The sequence below is a fragment of the Podarcis gaigeae genome, assembly GCF_964106915.1.
Source record: "Podarcis gaigeae genome assembly, chromosome: 3".
Taxonomy (NCBI): domain Eukaryota; kingdom Metazoa; phylum Chordata; class Lepidosauria; order Squamata; family Lacertidae; genus Podarcis; species Podarcis gaigeae.
Genome location: NC_139680.1, coordinates 21,392,167 through 21,414,294, shown reverse-complemented (window position 1 = coordinate 21,414,294; position 22,128 = coordinate 21,392,167). Strand labels below are relative to the sequence as shown.

The window sequence follows — 22,128 nt, the reverse complement described above, 5'->3', positions numbered from 1 at the left end:
GCTGTCTCCAGAATCAGTGTGCAAACTTCTCTCTGCTAGAACAGCAGAAGAGCCTGCATCTGCTTGCCCTCATTCTTTCTTACCCTGCCTCTTCCTTTCCCTTTCTCAAAATATACACCTTTAACCAGGAGGTGGCAAAGTTTTTGTGGCTTGGGCACAAACAAACAAACATTAATTTCCGGCGCTTCTTGCAGCACGGAGGAGGCATGCACAGCTTCCCATTGGAGCTTCCTACAGCCAATGGGAAGCTGGCCAGAGTCGCGGAAGGTGGTCCCCACTCTGCTCCGCCTCAGTTTAGAGCGGTGCACAGGATCCGACTGAGCAGGCAGTGGAGGTCTATGGGCCAGTTAAACAGCCCCAGTGGGCTGCTTGTGGCCCATGGGCCTTAGGTTGCAGACCTCTGCCTTTAACCATGAGAACACCACATTTAGCAACTTAAGGTTTTATAAGAAAGTGATGCAGCTCAAAGTCTCCAACAATCTGAATTTGGCTTCAGTTTACACATCTGAAAAAATGTCACTCTAATAATTAAAAGTGGATTTTGCGTGTTTGTGTAAATTCATTTTCCAAATTGGTGCGTCTGCTTTCTGAAGTTACAACACCAACCAACTTCAAGAGGCACAGAACCATGTAACTAAGTGCTGGATTCCTATTCAAAAATACGCCTAACACATCTATATTAGTGTGTGGTTTCTGATCTGGTCAGGGGCTCATTTCTGCAGAGATGATATTCGCTGGAGTGGCAAATAGGAAATAAGGACATTCTACGCATGAACCAAAGTTTACTCTTATTTCAGGCATGCATCTACAGAGAATGCATCATATATCCTGGGTCTTAATGGCTCAGTAAACTTTAATACACATATCTAGCCTATTAGGATCCAAAGCTAGTATGTATTCAACCAGAAAGAAGCTACATACTAAGTTAAAATAAAATCATAATACCCAATAATGGAGTTCAGTACCAGGAGCTACAACTTGGGAGAAAGAACAACATTTGTAATGTTCCAGTTTATCCTATTTTAAAGCTTAAAGAAAACAACACCCTGGTTTATTTTTGCTACTAAACAAAATGCTATTTTGGAATAGTTACTCATCTCTTGTCTTGATTATATAAATGCTTGCTTTGTATTTTCAGAGGTCTTAATTATTGAACATTATAAAAAGGGAACATTATGTGCACATTGGAACACAGTAGCACCCTTTTTAGATCCAATTATGTTACGCTCATTGACCACCGCAAAGAGACGGGCTTCATAAAACACTCGGCAAACATCACAGAAAGTAATTGCATTATGCTGTACTTAGCTTTCATGTTTCAGATGCTTTTTTTGAATTAAACGAGGGACACATGAAAGAGGTAAATTGCTAGAAACACTCACTCAGGTGTGCATTTCAAAGAGGGGGAAATGGAAAGGTGAAATGTCTACTTGCTTGAAAATACAAGCTCTCAAGCTTGTGTGTGTGTGCTATTAAACAAAAACACACATCTCAGAAAGGAATAGGAAATTTTAATACAGGGGTACAAAAATATAGTCCTCCACTGACATCATGGTATGGAGGTCTGGTAGCATCTTCTAATGAAGAGGTGGCCTTGAGATGCTGTTGGGTTTCCAAATCCCATCAGCACCAGCCGCTGCGATAAATGGTTGGGATAAAGGGAATGGTGGTTTAGCAACATCTGGAAAGCCAGAGGTTAGTCACCCCTGTTGTAATAGAAAAGCAAACTGATCTACTTAAAGCAGTAAGAAAATATGGCTAAACTTGAAACTACAGCTTCTTTTTGCAATTGGCACCTCTTTACTTTCTCTGATGGAAAATGGCCAACAGAATGCTACCCAACCCAATCACTGTAAAGCCGTCTTATCTTACAGAACATAGGTAGCTTAACACCTGTGACTGACATGTTGACACTGTATTTGTTCTCATGTGTCGATTATTATTTCCCTTTCTCCTTAGCAATCATATGTTTTTTATCTTGTTATATTATTTCTGCATTGTTGAACATGCTAAAGTATAATCATCATCATCATAATAAGTGGGACCTGGAAGTTATGTCCTAGGAAGGATAAGTGTCAAAGGGGGAGTGGGGTGGAAACACAGCTAGACCCACTTACAGTCATATCTCGGGTTGAAGTTGCTTCAGGTTGAGCGCTTTCGAGTTGCGCTCCACGGCGAGCCGGAAGTAACGGAATGCGTTACTTCCGGGTTTCGCCGCTCACGCATGCGCAGACGGTCAAAATGACGCCACGCGTATGTGCAGAAGCAGTGGATCGCGACCCGCGCAGACGCGGGTTGTGTTCACTTCTGGATGCAAACAGGGCTCCGGAACGGATCCCGTTCGTATCCAGAGGTACCACTGTATTTTCAAAGCCATTCAAGATTGAGAAAAGGACGTCTACCTTTCCCTTGTGACATGAATCAATTAATATGGGATAAGCTGAGAGTGTAAGAGGCCGGGTTTACAAAAAGCCAATGGAAGCTTATTTTAAGATGGGCTGATTCCTAAAGCTAATAAAGAGTGAGTTGAATCAGGCACTCACATGGAATCATTAGTCATAACAGGAAGATAAAATTTCTACCCGACATGTTTTTGGGGAAGCCTGACTGGTTTCCTCCTGTTGTTGCCCAGGTTACGGACACAGCAATACACATACCAAGGAAGACAAACTAGGTTTGCCGACTCCCAAAATGGAGCTCAGTTTGGGCACTTAAAAAAATGCAGTAGCTATGTCAAGCAGGTGAGAATAATTACTTCTTGGTGTTGGAATAGCAACCAAGCTGACAAGTTATGCCCCTGTTAATATTTGTTTATTCAAAGTATTTTTATATTGTCAAGAATACAATACCAAGATAGAATCACAGAAATGTAGAGTTGGAAGAAGCCCTGATGGTAATCTATTCCAAAGCATCCATGACAGATGACTGAATATGCAATCCTGATTGCCTTACATTAGTTTTATTTTTATTTTTTTAAACACATCTACCAATTTAACACATCTACCAATTCACATTTTAGCACATTTTAATATGGCATGCAATAAAACAATTCAATAGAAAACAACAGCTAAATATGCAATAAAAACCAACATATTATAGTTACTGTAGCTTGAGGAAATAGATGCTCCCCCCACCAGATGTCCCCCAAAGAGGTATCTGAAGAAGTGTGCATGCACATGAAAGCTTATAGCAAGAACAAACTTGGTCTCTAAGGTGCTACTGGACATTATGGGATGCGGGTGGCGCTGTTGGTTAAACCACAGAGCCTAGGACTTGCCAATCAGAAAGTCTGTGGTTCGAATCCCCACGACGGGGTGAGCTCCCGTTGCTCGGTCCCTCTCTGTCCTGCTAATATGAAACAATACTCCCTGGGATGCAGCAGGGGGGTAAGGGAAGCCGAGAAAAGGATGGTTCCTGTTATATCCTCTTTCTGAGGCAGTTAAGTCAATTTATAAATCTCAAAGTCGAACTCATCCCCTGCACAAGCCCCCAGCAGTAAAAAAACTACAACAACCTATTTTCCCTTTTTCATCACGTGAAATTATATCTGTCCATTTATGACCCCATCTGCTAACTTCCGTACAGCATACACTTTATATTTTTTTCTCCTTAAGATATGGCATATACTTTCAGTAGGGAATATACTGGATGTTGGGATTAAAAGAAGCAATTTGGTGAAATTAAAAATAGCCTTTGCATACAAGTCTAATTTTTCTCGAGACCCTAGAGAACATTTTTAATTTACCCGAGCTTAGTATCTGCAATGTAGCATGCAGCCAGCCAGAATAAAAACAGGAGCAAATAAAAATACTTCAAATGCACTATTATATACTGTTACGTGCTTATATGTACATATCAATGTACTAATAACGTATAACAGTAACCACAGCAAATTTTTGAATAACTAATTGCCCACTATTCCCACATTCAATCATGATAGGGTTTGTTTTTTTTAACCACAGACCTTCCATACATGAATTTCTTGCTCAGTTTTAACCAAACTGTGCCTGTTGCTCTAAAATTAAGAAACCATTTTAAATTGCTTTTGTAAATTACTGAAAAAAACACGTACTCTAAATAGAACTCTTGATGTACTACACAGAGAGATATTACTGAAAAGATAGACGTGGCAGTTTAAACTGAGCTTCTCGGGAAGGGAGAGAGAGAAAATGTTGCTACCTGTGAGACAGAGAGAGAGAAACAGAAAGAGATAATGGCTTGCCTCTAGAGAGATGCTCAAAACGTGCACAAGAAACAGGAAGATGGAATGAGTGGAGTTGCAGCCTGGAGGTAGAAGACATCTGGCAGGTGTTTCAGAACTACAATATGCTCCCTGACACTTTTTCTTTCTTTCTTTTTTAATCTTGGACCGAGCAAAATATCTGTTCCAGAACTGAAGCCACTATTGAGGAAAGATGGGGGAAGAAGAAGGATGAAACCCAATTACATCTGCCTCAGAATACATAATAAACCTGAGACTTCTGCAGAAGCAAAACAGCTCTTGGTGGATCTTAAAGACGAATGCACACCTCTCTTGTTTATATTTTGCATCTAAATATCTGAACTAAGATCCTTAAAATAAGAATGGTGATGTTCACCACACAATGGAACCATGACAGTGTGTAAGTGAGTGTACATATATGTGTGTATATATGTGAGAAGATGGGACGCAGGTGACGTTGTGGGTTAAACCACAGAGCCTAGGACTTGCCGATCAGAAGGTCGGCGGGTCGAATCCCCGCAACGGGGTGAGCTCCCGTTGCTCGGTCCCTGGTCCTGCCAACCTAGCAGTTTGAAAGCACGTCAAAGTGCAAGTAGATAAATAGGTACTACTCCGGCGGGAAGGTAAACGGCGTTTCCGTGCGCTGCTCTGGTTCGCCAGAAGCGGCTTAGTCATGCTGGCCACATGACCCGGAAGCTGTCTTCGGACAAACGCCAGCTCCCTTGGCCTATAGAGCGAGATGAGCATGCAACCCCAGAGTCGGTCATGACTGGACCTAATGGTCAGCGGTCTCTTTACCGTTACCTATATGTGAGAAGAGTCAAAAAGGGGACATGCTGTATAGAGGGACCATAAGAGTCATCTAGTCCAACCAACTGCAATGCAGGAATATTTTGCCCAAGGTGAGGCATGAACCCACAACCCTGAGATTAAGAATCTCATGCTCTACCATTCTGGTAATTTGTACTTCCGCTGTCTTTTGGACTACTTATAACATTGCTTTGTTTTGTAGTATGAAAAAGGAACTACAAAAGAAAGCTATTCTGTTCACAATTAAGGCTGCAATCCTAACCGCCCTTAACTGGGAGTAAGTCTCGCTAAATTGTGGTATCATCTACAACACACATGCCTGCTCCTTGCATATTTGAAATTGGTGGGGAGCAACAGTATCTCACAGCAGAGAGCAACAGCAGTAAATGAGGTGCCCCAGATATATATATGGCTAGTGGGGAGACGCAGCAAGAAACAAAACAGAGTGGAGACCAGCTGAGGGACACCAAATAGGTGAAATAGCTATGATGATCACAGTCATCAACAACATCCTGCCCCCCGATTCAGGTTCCGTACGTGAGGGTTAGAAAGTGGCCAATTGGACAACTTTACTAAAAACGATCCGGGAAATTGCAGACATGTTATATCTGTTCCAGCAAAACTGGTGGAAAGCATTATTAAAGATAGAATTACCAAGCATACAGAAGAACAAGTCCTGCTGAAGCAGAACCAGCATGGTTTCCGCAAAGTTATGTCTCATTAGACTCCTAGACTTATTTAGGAATACAGTGGTACCTTGGGTTACATACACTTCAGGTTACATATGCTTCAGGTTACAGACTCCGCTAACCTAGAAATAGTGCTCCAGGTTAAGAACTTTGCTTCAGGATGAAAGCAGAAATCGTGCTCCGTCGGCGCAGCAGCAGCAGGAGGCCCCATTAGCTAAAGTGGTGCTTCAGGTTAAGAACAGTTTCAGGTTAAGAACAGACCTCCGGAACGAATTAAGTACTTAACCTGAGGTACCACTGTAAACATTTGGATACTGATGAGCCAGTATACAACGGTCTGTTTTGTATGCCAATATCCCAGGGAGGACCTTGCAGTTGCTTAGCTCCTCCACGGTCATTTCTCCTCCCACACCACATAGAGTTAAAGCAGGGTGTGGCTCAGCATGTTCTCCAAACACAGGCTTGTGGTTAAGTTCTCTTCTCATTAACAACTAGCTGTAGAAGAGGGCACATTAAGTTTAGCAGATACCATTTGACAAAGTAGCTGAGCGACAGTATCTAGCATATCGAAGGCTCACGACCTACTTGATGCATGCAGCAGTTGTGAGGCTTTTAGATTACATTTTTCGTATTTAGTTCTAAGGTCATTGTTGTAATTTACTTACATTTTTAAACTGTTGCATGCCTCATATTCTCATTGGAATATGTGAGACATTTCAAACTGGAAGGGAAGGCATTCCTAAATCAACTGTAATCTGCTGTCCGTATGAAACTTGATGGAAATTATACTTGCCTAAAATAACAGTACGCTCTGAGTGTGTGAAAAGCTGACATTTCTCCATTCTCTACCTCAGGTAAAACCTGCATGCACTTAAAGGCCTGTTGTTTGGAAATTTAGTCTACAGTGTCAATAACCATTGTCAAGAAGACAAGTCTCCATGATGTTTCAATAGGGTTACCCTGGAGTTAACTCTGTATTTTATAATTCTGTAATGAAATTACATCTAGCATTGTGGGGGGGAGCGGAGCCCTTTTTTGGTCAATGAGAAAACAGTATCAGATGTGACCAGTAACACCCTACAACACAATGTTTTAATTAATATTAAACATGTAATAGGCACATGAATAAACAACTAAGAGATCAACCTTATCAAACATGTAACCTTTCTGTAAACTAGGAACAGGGAACTTGTGGCTCTTCAGGCATTGGCGTGTCTGACTAGAACTGATGGGAGTTGGGGGTATTACAAAATCTGAAGGGCCACAGGTTAGCCCACTTTGCTGTAGATTCTCTCAGGAGAAAAATAAAGTACAGTGGTACCTCGGTTTTCCAACGTCTCCGTTGACGAATGTTTCGGTTTTCAAATACTGTAAACCCGGAAATAAATGCTTCTGTTTTCGAACACGTCTCAGGAGTCGAACATGACATGTGGCTTCCATATTGAGTTTTCGAATTTCAAACATTTTGGAAATTGAATGGTCTTCCAGAACGGATTACGTTCAAAAACCGAGGTACCACTCCACTGTATAAGCAATTTCCAAAAGGGTTTCTAAAGTTGCTGATTAAGTGCGTTAAATTAGGATTTCTTCCGTACAGCTTTCATTGGATTATTATTATTACTATTTAAATTTGTTAGTTGCTTTATCTTGCCCAGGACCACCCAAAGTGTTGTATTCCATGTTAAGCATCTGGAGTAATTACCACTGTCTGGTTCCCATATGTACAATCACTAATGTGAATTCCTATTTCACTCATAAAATAGAATTCCTATTTCACTCATAAAAGATATTGAAACAGTGAAGGAAAAATCCACCCTTTTCAACTCTTGACAGTGAACGGCGTGTGTGCTAAGTGGTGCTGGATATATAACCCCAAAATGATGGAAGGAGTGATAATTATCTGATAACTCCTTCAGACAGCCTTTTAATTGTGCATTAATGATTATCTGTGCTCAAGGTGCTATCAGGACACTTATATACAATCCTGATTTCAATACTGTTTCAGGATAGCCTTTACTGAAAACTGTAGTATGGAAGGATTGGATGGATGCAGGAATTATGACTCTGGATCAACTGATAGATGAGGAAGATCAATTCTATACATTTGCTGTATTATAAACATAAATGCTACTTAGGAGGTGGCCCAATGGAAATATTTACAGTTGCAACATTTGTTAATAACCCTGTTTTGACCAACAGCTTTCAAAGCGTCTAAGACACCAGAGATAATGCAACAATTGGTTTAAACCCTTTGAGACTAAAAAGCTGGTGACTACTTTTTATAGATATTTGGTATCAATAAATCAATTTGATATGCAGACTCTAAGAAACAAATGGAATAAAGAATTGGAGGTTCCTATATTACCCAGACAGCGAAAGAGTGTTTTAGCTTCTGTAACAAAGGTGTCAATGGGTTTTAAATTACGTCTTATGCTAGAAAAACTATTCAAATTTATTGGACACTGTTACATCTGTATAGAAAGGGACCATCTACAACAACATGCTGTTGGAGATGTGAAAATGCTTCTTTGAAACAAATGTTTATGCAATGTTCTACACTTATGAAGTTTTGGGAGAAAGTACTAGATTGTAAAAATATTATTTTGGGGGGAAAGCTAGTACTGTATTGCCACAGGATAGTATTACTACTATATGTAATTTGGCAGCTAGTCAACATAAACGGATTCTCCTCGCCCTCACTACAGCTAAAAGACTTATATTGATCCTCTGGAAAGATAAATATATGCTCCCCTTTAATCAATGGATAGAAGATATGACAACTCTTGCAACGTACAAACCAATAGCTTATAGACATAGATTGCATATGGACAAATATAATGACATTTTGAAGGTATTCATTTAAAATATATAGTAAGTTATACATAAATGTATATGTATAATAACAATAATTTTACTTATATACCTATGTATTAGACAACTATAGAAAGAATTATAGAATTGTTTTCATATTTTTATTAGGGCACTTTTTGTTTCCTTTTATATTTTTTCATTTTATTTTGTTCAATTGAAATATTTTCAATAACACACACACACACACACACACACGGATAGACTTAATTGTTTCGTCCCATAACTTTTACTGCCTGAAATTCTCAAACCTTTTATACCATAAATTTTCTGGGTGGCTGCTGTTCTGTCCCATTTTTGTTGCTCAATAGTGCAAGAGTGCCTCTCCATTGCTAGAGAAAGAGATCTATATATCTAAGCAATCAGTTTGAAAAAGGAATAGTACTCAGGTGTTTGTTCCCAGCTGCACAACTAATGAGTGAAAGGTGTTACAGAGCAAATCCACCCAGTGGCAGGTATGAAATAACTTGTGTCCAGTTTTGTAAGGAAGACAAACCTTCATTTTCAGTTGAAGCTCAGTCTGTAATTTTCAGTGACAATAGAAATAATCTGTGATATTTTACAAGGCAAAGTACTCCTCTCTCAGCAACAATGAGTGCATAAAAGAGCACAATCTCCATTAAAAAATAAAATAGCACATTAAGAACTGCTTCCATTTCAAGATGTCTGGCCCAGGTCTTTCACATGACAGACTAAAAGCAGCAAAATTGCTGAAGAGCAAATAATCTTATATGGTCATTCTATTACTGAGTGCAAAGGTCCAAGGAATGGCTTTCAGTCTTGGTGATTCAGTTTCATGATTTTGTTATTTCATCTACTGAATAACCATTTACAGATGTGGTTATATATTGCATCTTATAAAGGTATCCAATAGGATAGAAGAGATACCTGCATGTTATAAATCAGCATCTCACTTGTTAATTTGAGATGTTAATTAGGAGGGATGAATGTTCCATAAACATTTCTGATTATTCAAACAAGCAAAACAATTTAGGTTATTTTGTGAATGTTGAGGTTGTGAATAGTTTGGTTTCTAACCATTTTTCTTTGTGTAGGTATTGCGTGCTTCCACATATCAATTTACTTCACCAATTTGAGCTATAAATCATGTGAATCCTCTTATGAATAAGCACACTGACTTTGTTAACATCATCATAACTTTTTGTTATTTTCCCTCTCTAGTCTTTCCTCCATTCTCACCAGTATTACTTTCTCTCCATTCTTTCATCTGTTTCATTTTTCATTCCTCCCCACCCCTTTAAACTCCTTTCCTTAATATGACATTTTCTAGGAAGTTAATCAGATACAGTTTAACGACACCCTACCTACAAAGCGTGAATGGGCTTAGAATTAGACAAAATGTGTTTACTGATTCATACAGTTGAGATACATTTCACATGAATTATTCCAAGAACAGTAAGTATGTCAAGGACATGACATACAACGTCAAAAATACAAATTCATCTATATACTCTAATTATATGTAAGATTCAAAAGAAAATATCTATATTATAGAAGTGCTTATGAGCTCCAGTTATTGGTAGGAACACAATTGTATAAAGCATTTCACAAGCAGCTAACTTTTTTTTTTTGGGGGGGGGAAGTATTATGCAAAGAAAGTATTTTAAGAATATATAGTGATACAAGGCTTTCAGAGCAGGGGGTGGGGTGGGGGTCAGTCTGCATGATATCCATGAGTCTCTTCCAGGCCACTGATTCAGTATCTGTGAGGTTTGGAATTTAGTAGAAGCCACTGCTAAACCAGTCAGACCAGTTTCTGTTATGCTAATGGCCATAGAGCTTAGCTAAGCACCATATTTCTGCTTGATGAAAGAGTGGGGCATGTTGCCATAGCAACAACTAAGTGGAGGTGCTGTCCGCCATTCACCTGGCTGGATGCTACATCATCCTAGGAAAGAGAAAAATAGGCCAGGGGAGGCTACTTTTGTGAGTGAATTCAGGCAGAGGGTTTTGACTTTTCTCCATGAGCTGAATCCCAAAGCTATGGTTTGGGGTGGGGGCATCCCTAGAAACCTAATTGGGGAGCAAGATATGTTGGAGTGCTAATGATCTGACCCCTTCCTTCCTGTGCTCAGGTTGTAAAAAGGCAAAGATACCCCTGACCCTAAGGTCCAGTTGCGGTCGTCTCTGCGGTTGAGCGCGCATCTTGCTCTATAGGCCGAGGGAGCCGGCATTTGTCCGCAGACAGCTTCCGGGTCATGTGGCCAGCATGCCTAAGGTGCTTCTGGCAAACCAGAGCAGTGCACGGAAACACTGTTTACCTTCCCACCGGTGTGGTACCTACTTATCTACTTGCACTTTGATGTGCTTTTGAACTGCTAGATGGGCAGGAGCTGGGAGCAAACAACGGGAGCTCACCCCATCACAGGGATTCGAACCGCCGACCTTCCAATCAGCAAGCCCTAGTCTCTGTGGTATAGACCACAGTGCCACCCACGTCCCCGTGCTCAGGTTGTATATATGTGTAAATATAAACATATATCATAAAGACACAACAGTCTCCATTGACCTTCATTCCAAGTATATTCACCTGGTGTACACACCTGGAATCCAAGTATCTTTTGCTGCTTGGAGACTGGGGTGTACACAATATTATTATATTTGGTCCTGTTAAACCAAGAGTGTAGGAATTAAACTACATTATTACATGCAAGATGGAGCACTGCACCTGACGAGGCAATTTAACTGCTCTCGCAAGCTAAGCAGAACTGAACTAGCTCCCCAAACCACAAACCTTTATTCAGCAAGAAATGTCACTGATGAAGTAGCACTCAATTACTTCAGAGTTGTGAAGCAACATTCTCGCACAGCCTAGAAGTGCTGAAAAGTTTGTTTCTATGTTTTTATTTTTAGCAAACAGTATCAAAATGGAAGCAAAAACACCTACAGAAACAGGTGGGTTGTTTCATGTGTGCATATATTAAGATATGTGTGTCCTCAGGGTTCATGCAAACAAACAAGAATGGCTTCCATCTTCAACGGTAACTAAATTAGTTTAAAAGGATGCATGCTTTGATGACAACCTGTCTAAAGACTTCAAAAAGGAAACAACTGTGTGTGCAAAGTTTCTACTTTCCCAAGGCCCCTGACTAGCGAAATCAGCTGGCTCCAACAACACACAGGTGACAGACCTGTAATTTTCCAACAACAGGCAATTTGGGCAGTGGTAAGAATTTGATACTACAAGGTAAAATATTTGCTACTATGCATTCTTAAGTTGGTTAGGACATGTTTCCGATCCGTAAATTGATTTACTGTGTGTCTGACCGGTAATGCTACTAATTTAATAACAGAAATTGGCTGCTAGGAGATGGAAAACACCCAAAATGCAATATACAGATTGAGTGATAGCTGAGCAGACAAATGCCCCCCATTAGATTTCCAGAGAGAAGTAGACACCTCTACCCCCAAAAAGGTAATTCCCAGAGCCTGCTCTTTCCTTGTCTCTCCAGCTGTGTATGACTCAAAACTGTAGTCTCTCCCCACAAGTACTTGTACTGCTTTCTCTCACACACCTTGCTTGCTCCCTTCCTCTGGCTTAAAGGAGGTGGGCACAAAACGAGAAATGTGATTGACAATTTTCCCACCAACTATTAAGGAACATTTGTAGGCGTTCTGTTGCAATGAACCCTCCCCCTCTCTGACCACATGTGGCGCTGTGGTTGAAATATTGGACCAGGATATTGGATGCAGACTCCCTCCTGTCACCATCTCTCAGCCTCCTTTTACCTCAAAACTTATGTTTTGTGTATGATGCCCTGAGCTCACTGGAGGAACAGCAGCAGACTATTGTGGCAATGATACAACAACTTGTGGTATGGGGCAGCTATAAACATTCAGTTATTGATTAATAAATATGATGGATATGTTTCCATTCAAATGCTTTATGTGAACTGAGATTGAGTCTAAAGCCAATTACATACGCCATAGCATCACATGGTGTAACCTTTCTGGGAATATACTGTCTCGGACCATAGGGGCATCTCATAGAAAAGCATATTTAAACACTCCTATTGCAGAGAAGATAAATCTCTTAAGGAGACAGGTTATAAAGGGGGGATTGTTTTTGTTTGTTACTATGCTATGCATTTTGTGTTTTTATATTGCAAACCACCCTGTGATCCTTAGATGAAGGGCGGAATAGAATAGAATAGAATAGAATAGAATAGAATAGAATAGAATAGAATAGAATAGAATAGAATAGAATAGAAATATAAAGTACTTTCCCCCTATTATACTAAGGTATTTACAAGCTGGGAATTGTTTTCATGTGGAATAACTGATATGCAATTTCCTCAGTGATCCATTTCATTTTGGACTTTATGTACGCATCGTAACTTCAGTTTATGCTCAGAAATCACGAAAGTCCTTATCATTCTCTTGATTTCCATCGTTCATTCTGTTGAGCACCTTTGCTTATGTTCCCAATATAGCACCAACCCATGCGTAAGAGAGGGATATCAGCAGACTTTGGGGAGCTGCAAATCGGGCAAGCACCGTCCTACTAAGTTTCAGGTGCCTGGATAAAATGGCTGTATTGCAAAATGAATGATCTTTTAGGGAAAGAGCCATAGCATAGTAGAACATCTGCTTCGCATGATAAAGCAGGTGTTTTCCTATGCATGCACTGGGTCCCAGGTTCAATTCCTGGTGCTTCCAGTAACAGATGAAAAAATTCACCACCTGAAAACCTATAAAGACATTGCAATTCGGTGTAGAATGAACTGAACTCGATCATCCTACGTTCATATGAATGCTGTCCTGATGTTTTCATCACTGGTTTTTAATTCATGCTTTAAATTCTGTATACAGCATTTATTTGTTTTTTTAAAATGTAAGAATGTTTGAGATGCAGATGCAGCAAAAAGTGGGATATAAATCTTTTAAATAAATATAAATAAATCAGGATGCAAGGGGAGGAGGAGACCCTAAAGCAATTGGACTTAAAGTATGGAATGTTAAATAATAATAATAATTTTTTTTAATTGTTTATATCTCACCCATCTGGCTGGGTTGCCCTAACTGGGTAGTGGTAGTGGGTGGGTATGGAAAATCAGAGGAAGCAGTGGCTGAACAGCTGTACTGAACACTTCAGTATTTCATTATAAAGGTAAAGGGACCCCTGACCATTAGGCCCAGTCATGGCCGACTCTGGGGTTGCGGCTCTCATCTCGCTTTATTGGCCGAGGGAGCCAGTGTACAGCTTCCAGGTCATGTGGCCAGCATGACTAAGCCGCTTCTGGCAAACCAGAGCAGCGCATGGAAACGCCGTTTACCTTCCAGCCAGAGTGGTACCTATTTATCTACTTGCACTTTGAGATGCTTTCGAACTGCTAGGTTGGCAGGAGCAGGGACCAAGCAATGGGAGCTCACCCCATCACGGGGATTCAAACCGACGACCTTCTCATTGGCAAGTCCTAGGCTCTGTGGTTTAACCCACAGCGCCACCCGCCCGTTATTCATAACAAATTCTGCTGACTTTCTTGGAACATTAACTAATAATCACACTTAAAGCTGATCAATGTTGTAAGCATGCATAACTGAGTGCAAGGCCAAACATTTAATCTGAGGCACTTAACACACTTCCTCAACTTCAGAAACACACCTACACAATTCTATAACTACCCGCAATACTAATTTCCAACTAAATGCATTTGTAGGTCTTTGTGCAAAATGCTTTACACCAGGCGTACGACTGTAACCTAACATTCATCAGAAGCTTTTATTATTTGCTCTTATATGCTTTTAATTTTTGAATTCACCATTATCACAATATTTCAACGTTCATTCTAACAGCAAAGATCCTCTGCAAAACAGAACTGTACAGCATTAAATAAAGCAGACAGAAAGAGTTGACGTTAAAATTACTCTGCTGCCTTTGGGTGGAAATGATTCTTTCATGATGCTTTCGGCTCAGGTTGGGAAATTGCACCTTTTTTCAGGAACTTGCATGTTTATCGTTCCTGCTCTCATAGTCACATCTGCAATAAGAGTAATCATGTTTGCCAGAATGTACATGCAAATTTCTATCCATGGCTTCATTTTTAATTTTATTATTGCTATTACTCTGAGATTTATACAAATACTGCTTTTTATATTAGTATGCTACATCAAAGCAGTTATTTAGTGCCCGAGGAATTCATTAAATGCATTTCCATAACAGATATATTTGTCTAGATGTGATTTAGCTTGCCTTAAATTAAGTCTACCATTGAAAGATCTTCCAGACTAATAAAGGGAAGATACCGCTGAGTTAGTCGGCTTGCCAAAGTAGTTTTTCCCCGAGAAAAAAAGCCAAGCAAGGAAGTCAGCGACAGTAAGCACACATCACCCCCCCCCTTCCCAAGGCAAGAAATAGAACAGATTAGAAGGAATTCCAGTACACCAGGGGTTTTTTGTAAAAAAAAATGTCATTGGACAAATGTTTAACATCAACACCCTCTTCATTTTGGCGAGACTGATGACCCTAATGGGCTGAAGCCCAGGCGGACTGGCAATCATTCAAGTCTTCAAGCCGCTGCTGTGCCTCTGGCTTATTTCATACTTCGCAAAGAACCTCTAAAGCTTTAAATTACGCTTTAATTCTACTAACTGGCAGATTAATATAGGAAAATAAATTTGTAATGGCATGAGTCTCATTTCCCCTTTTAAAAGAAAAGAATCCAGGAATTTGTTTTTCTTTCAGCTGCTGATTTGAATGAATTTGATCCAAACGTACAAGAAGGAATTCTGAAGCATATATTAGCAAGACCTGGGCCATAAGTAAAAGGAAGGAACAAGTTCCAATCCAAAATTGGGCTTCTTTTTTTGGCACCTGCCCCCAAACCAATATATAAAGGCCCATCGTGTCGCCGGCCACAACGTCTTCCACCATATTTCTATGTCACTAGAAATTTAATTCCATTTCCTTTCCATTACTTCCCGAACAATTCTTCACACAATTTGCTGGCAACATTATTAACTCCCCAAAGAAAGGCATGCGCTTTAACTACGAAACAGATCCATTTAACCTGATATACACCTACAGGCAAGCTCCACAATATCAATTGGTCTAGTTCTTGGACACTTCAGACACAACAACAAAGCACTAAATGAGCGATGGGGTGTGGTGCAGACAAATTGTATTTTTGCATTTTTAAAACAGTAACATTTTCCTCAAATTCCTCTGTCATCTAAATGATCCAACTTGGTGACCTTCAGAAGAAGAAAAAACCTGCCCCATGCTTTAAAATAAGAACGAATTTGGCTGGGAAGAGAATAAAATTATTTATTCTACAACACATTTGGAAAAAAAAAACCTATGAGCAGCACTCTGTGTACTCAGGAAACTAACATTCTATGCCCAGATTTATGCTAATTAAGTAAATCTGCATATATCTGCTAACTCTGCAAGTTATCCAGCTTCCAAAAATATGGCTTTATGAGAATTTAGTGTTTGGTTTTGCAAGGATTAGCAGCAGAAAAAGAGGGAAGTTGCTGAAAGAGATTCACTCAAGTTACTAAGTGGAGTTATGTGAGCTAGGGCTACTTGCTTGGAAAACATATGGAGATGTATGGAGAACTGGAAGTCCAAAACACAGACCACTGATTTCTTTCTAACCTACTTCTGGTTTTTCAGCATTCTTCAAATACTATCCAAACATTTCTGGTTTCCTCTTGTTTCAATGAGTACTAGAAACTTGTAATATTATCAGTTAAAATACTGGATTCTTCCAGTGCTACACTCATTGGCAAGTGACAAGACAAGTGGAATGTACAACACCTTCCCTATGAATAATTCCATTATTCAAAGACCTAGAAAAATAATCTTCCTGAATAATTTACATGATAGGCAACAACGTTATTATATTCATCAAATACATAATTCAACTAAAAGTGCTCAACCAGTACTAATTAAAAGCACAAAAGCTGATTTTTGCACACAGGCAGCTTGGACTGTGATTTTGCCTCCGTTGAAAGAAATGCCATCTAAGGTGGCAGTGCTCCTTACAGCTTTCTATTGCACCATTAATGTGGGGCCATTATTGATTAAGGCAAACATTTTTCTGTCATGAGAGGTGCACCTTACTGCTACATGTATACAGAACAGTTTGAACCAGAAGATTATGTTTGCCAGCCATTGTGCATCTGGACAGCCCACTCCAGGTTCAAGGTTCTTTTATTAATTTGCAAGGCCCTTAATGACTTGGATCCAGGACATAGGCGCCGACTCCATGGGGCCTGAGGGGCCCCGAGCCCCCTCAATAATTCGTTTTGGGGGGCTCCACCCCCCCCCAATAATTTAAGAAAATTATATTACTGCTGCGAAGAGGCGGGAGGGAGAGGAGGCCCCTTGGGAGGAGCGGGCAGGTGCTGGGGCGGCAGCGCTGGGCGGGGGCCGAGGGGTGGGCGCCCCCCTGCGCGGGCATCGCCTCGCCGCCGCCGCGGGTTTGGCTGGGCCGCCGGCCGAGGGGAAGCGCCAAACAAGGCCAGGATCCAGGCCCGCCCCGCTCTCCTTATTTGGTGCCCGGTTCCGGCTCCCGGGTGGCCTCCTCCCACCCGCTCTTGCTACCAGTGGAAAGAGAGACGGAGGTGCAGCAGAACCCGCAGCCTTTGTAGGCGCCGCCCGGCCAGGGGAGGGGAGCGCGGAGGAGCCCCGCGGGCCTGGGCCCGGCCAGCCGAGCCCTCCCGAATTGCGCCCCGCAGCCAGGATCTTGTGGCGAGGACCCCGGTATGGGCCCCCCCAATATTTTTTATAAGTCGTCGCCCCTGATCCAGGATACCTCAAGAGACTGCCTGATCCCTTACATATCTGCTTGATCTCTGAGGTCTTTGGAGGAGCCACTGTTAATGGTCCCCATCGCTCGTATTCACAAGGAGCTATCTGATTAGTACTGTGGGCTCTGTTTTGAGGAACTCTCTTCCAGTTGGGCAAGCCCCCATCCTGCTGAAGTTCCTTTGCTTACTGGAGACTTTTAAATATATATATTTATATATCCAGCAGGCTCCAAAACAGATTTTAGAGTTTTAAATGTGCTAGATGTATCAAAACACTACATAGGTTTTCACTATACTGTTTGTTCTACAATGGAGTTTGTGGAAGCCCTTTCTTGGGAGTTTAAGGACACACAGGTCAAGTCTAATGCATTCTAGCACAGTCGTACCTTGGTTTTGGAACAGCTTAGTTCCTGAACATTTTGGCTCTCAAACGCTGCAAACCCGGAAGTGACTGTTCCAGTTTGCGAACTATTTTGGGAAGCCGAACGTCTGATGGGGCTTCCGATTGGCTGCAGGAGCTTTCTGCAGCCAATCGGAAGCTGCCCTTTGGTTTCCAGAACGGATTCCGTTCAACTTCCAAGGTACCACTGTATCTGCTTTTGAGTGTGCTTTTGAGTGTGCATAAGACAGTGTAGGAGGCAGAAGAAAATTCAGAACTGAAGTTACTCCTTCCTGGACAGCTGAAAGATCTGCACCACCCTGTAGTATAACAAAAGCTGACTCCTGCCAGTAAATGGAGAGTGGTCCTAGCAACCCATTGAAATTGAAATCAACACTTTACATAGTACATAATCCCCTGCATTGGGCTTCTTATTAAGACTCAAGAGTGCCTAAACAGCCTTTATTTTGTAAAACTATACAAGGGTGTTTTCGTGAAAGGTGCAGCTAGTTGTGGTTCCTTGGATGAGTTCTCATCCTGTTTAATGTTTGTATTATCAAAGGCATTTTCTGCTACTCCAGAAAAGAAGTCAAGCTTATTGCTGGAAGCAGGCAGAGGTTATCAAACTTAAAACCCCTGGAATTTGGAAATTACTTTCCATTTGCTTTAATTCCTCAGCAGACGCTCTTTCTATCTTTCTCCGGCAGCTCCTGGGGAGCAAATGCTTGAACTGTCTTCAGACAATAAAGGCCCCATGAATAAAATGCAGAGGCCAAAGCATTTCCCGCGCACTAATACCAATTAGAACAACATCTCTTCTTTAATCTGTGTTACTAAACTAGGCATGCACCATAAAAAACCAGCTCACTCTTGGCTCTCATCCTCTATCCACGTTTTGATCAGGGGACGGTTGGGATTAATGTGACGAAACACAGCACAGACGGTAAAATTTACACTATTTGAGAAGTAGCAGGTGACATTTACCAGTCACTGATTTCTCATGCGGTGATTGATATCCAGCTATAAAACAGGGAAGTGAGTACTGCCGAGGGTGTCAAGCAGAACGTTTGAGACTGCTTGCTAAGAAACTGCTACACACACACTAGCAGCTGCACAAGAAACTTGGTCTACTGCAGAAGTCTTCTCCAGCTAGAAGGACTTCCATTTCCAAGCATAAAAGCAGTACGCTTCACAATCCAACAAAATGTCTAATAATACGGTTGTACACCACACTAATCTCTGAGCGGTGTGAGATTCCAGGGGTTCCACGCTTCCTTGGGGAATGAGGCACAGCGGAGACAGCGGTGGTTTTATGATATATGGTTTATTTACAGTTATGTGCAACCTGAGCCTATGGTGGAGGGTTTCCCTGCATTAACACCTCGAAAGGGTCTTGTTTCTCCCATAGCTGCAGCCTTGGATTCAAACAGAAATCAAACACTGTGCTCAAACTTTGCTCTGACTCTCTTTCTTGCTTGCTGCTTTTTGCCTTTGTCTCCGTTCCTTTGTTTCCCCTAATGGCCCATCACCCAGGCTATCACCTTAACAGAGGAAGTGAGCCGTATATATATCACACTTGTTGGAGCCAAGGGTTAGAAAGGTCTCACATGCAGTTTACTTCCTTGCCCAACTCAGAACAATACTAAGCAACAATGTGTTAAATTGGTAAGCTTCCAGTTTGAATGATAGAAGCCTTACTATGATTCAAACGTTCCGTGCTTACCTTTCTTTGTTGCTTTACAGTTAATTTATTGCTTCTGGAACAATTTATCAAAACAGGTTTTTATTTTAGATTTCAATATCATCAACTCTTGCCTTTTAAATGTAAACACTGAATTAGTCTCCATTTGGTTCCCCAAGTATAAATACAGATTATCTGGAATTGGTAGTAAGCTGGCTGAACACAATTCAAGGAGACATGGACAAAGATACATCAGCATATTAAAGATATCACAATGAAAAAAGGGGATAGCACAAAATGATTGGGGCATTAGAGGAATAAAAGGCTCCTATTACTCTCAGCTACTTTTCCCCAAGTTGCATTGAAAATATCAAGTTAAATGTCTTCAATAGAAACATGAGGGGTGTCTATTCCCCCGTGTGAGGATTTCCTTCTCCAAAGTGAAGGCTTCTGTAGGAGAATACATGACTTACATTCATGCCTGCCTTCAATAGCTGATGATTTATGTACAGAAAGCAAGGCCTGTTCCATTCTTACTTTGCCCCAGAGATTACACCTGAGGAGAGAAAGCAAACACACCTCAAGCTTCTGCAATCTCACTCTGTCTGCCCATTCCCACAGGGACTAGGTAACAGGTGCAGGATTTATCTCACAGGAACAGATAAATTCTGGGTTCAAATAAATGTAGCATTGCCTGGGTCTGGGTCTCTCAGAACTATCTTTTCTTTTTTTCTTTTTTTAAGTTGTGCCATCAAACAGGATTCAAGATTGTCTGAAGCTGCCATTCCTAAAGGATTGTTCCAATGGACACTTCTGAACAGTTTGCCAAGTTGCAAGAAATGATAATTGTGGCCTCTGTAGGACCAGGAAATCTTGTTTTTATTCTAGATCAGCTTGCAGGTAGATTCCCAAACAATGGCTGTTTGCTACCTTAAATCAATTATTATTAAGTCTATCCCATATTCAATTTGCAAATTAAATAAATCACCAGAGTTCTCTTTGCATTTGCTGATTTATTTATTTATTCATTCATTCATTATTTATTTATTGGCAAAGGTTTTTCTGTATTGCCATCTCATAAAATACCAGAGCAGTGGACAACAATAAAACACAAAACACCATTAAATAAAAAAAAATCATTGAAGTGACTAGCTAATTCAACATCTATAAAGGCCTTTTGGCACAGACAGGTCTTCCACAGATCCCTGAAAGTCAAAAGTGAGAATGTTTGCCAAATCTCTGTGGGAAAGGTGTTCCACAGCACAGCACCAGAGGCACTAAATACCCAACTTTTAATTAGTTTCCCTGCCACTGCTATTCTTATACTGGTTTTTTGCTACGCTCCTGCCAGTTCCAACTTTCATTGCAAACTATTCAAGAATCTGTTAGATTGTATTCCTGCATATGGCAATGACAGATGACTCACCATCACAATTTATTGAACTCTACAATTATACAGTGTCTTATTAATAAAAATGAAAAGAGAGAGTATTCTGGTACCAAAGTTCAAAAAATTGTAAGAATTAGGGGTATAGATATGGAGTGACAGTCTACTGTTAAACTGCCTTGGTTCTCAAACGCCTTGGTTCTCCTACGTTTTGGCTCCTGAACGTCAAAAACCCAGAAGTGTTCCGGTTTCTGAACGTTTTTCGGAAGCCAAACGTCTGACACAGCTTCTGCTTGAGTGCAGGAAGCTCCTGCAGCCAATCAGAAGCTGCGCCTTGGTTTTCAAACGTTTCGGAAGTCGGACGGACTTCCGGAATGGATTACGTTCGAGAACCAAGGTATGACTGTACCATCATTTAGCAAGAAGTATCCTTCAATATGTTTCCTTTCACAAAGGTTAGTCTAGCCTTTCCTCCACAGGGTTTTTGTACCAGTTTTGTTACTATAGAAGGATATATTCCCGCCTTATTCCCGACATCAGCCATATACAGAAAGGTAGCTGTTTTCTTCAGGTGTGACACTTTTCACTACTAAACCATTCCATACTTCTATAGAGTTGTGGCTGTGAATATCCACATCTGATACCAGTGTCGTGCCAATATGGAGCAGCCAGGCAATGCAAATTTAAGGACTTAGAAAGTAAAAGATTTTAAAATTAGTTCCATGATTAATGTCCCATTTAACTTGGGTATTTGCGGCTTTCAGCCGATCAAAACACCCCAGGCTCATTAGTTCTATTTTTTGCAGTATTTGCGGTTTTGAAGCCATAGGGCCTAAATAATTTCAGTCCTGCCAGCAAACCAAACAAAAAAAACCTGAGCAGCTGAAGATAAATTAATCCCTGCTGCGCACCCATTGAAGTTACAAAATGTCACACCAAGTGTGGCTGACTCCCCAAGATTCTTATGACAAGATTTTATAGTAGACCTTTCAAGGGTGAGTGACTAGTGTAAAAAGGCTACAAACAAGAGTTTAAAACTTTAAAGGAAGAACTGCAAGCATTTCCGGGGGGGGGGGGGGGGTCATATAGGCAAAGCAGCTTTTACAGCAAATCTGCAAACTATTTGGCTTTCCTTTACTTTGTCTGCTGAGCAAGGAAACATATATTGGCTGTATAAAATGTCCCTTTATCACATTCCCCATGAACCCCATTTTATATACAAGGCTGCTACATCACTTATTAGCAAAAATTGCTATGAAGGTACCTGAAAATTTTGTTGCCTAACTTTCTAGGAGGGATAGAGTTTTGTACTTT

At 40.8% G+C, this 22,128-nt stretch overlaps 1 protein-coding gene and 1 long non-coding RNA gene across 3 annotated transcripts in view; one reads left to right on the top strand and one right to left on the bottom strand.

The window, feature by feature from the left end:
- Positions 1 to 22,128, bottom strand: part of KLHL29 (kelch like family member 29) — a 384,113-nt gene that overhangs the window by 155,278 nt on the left and 206,707 nt on the right. The gene's annotated exons all lie outside the window — the stretch shown is intronic.
- Positions 8,824 to 20,367, top strand: LOC310840768. The gene is made up of 3 exons (XR_014562112.1): positions 8,824 to 10,536; positions 11,464 to 11,797; positions 20,171 to 20,367. It is a non-coding gene; the product is annotated as an uncharacterized lncRNA (long non-coding RNA).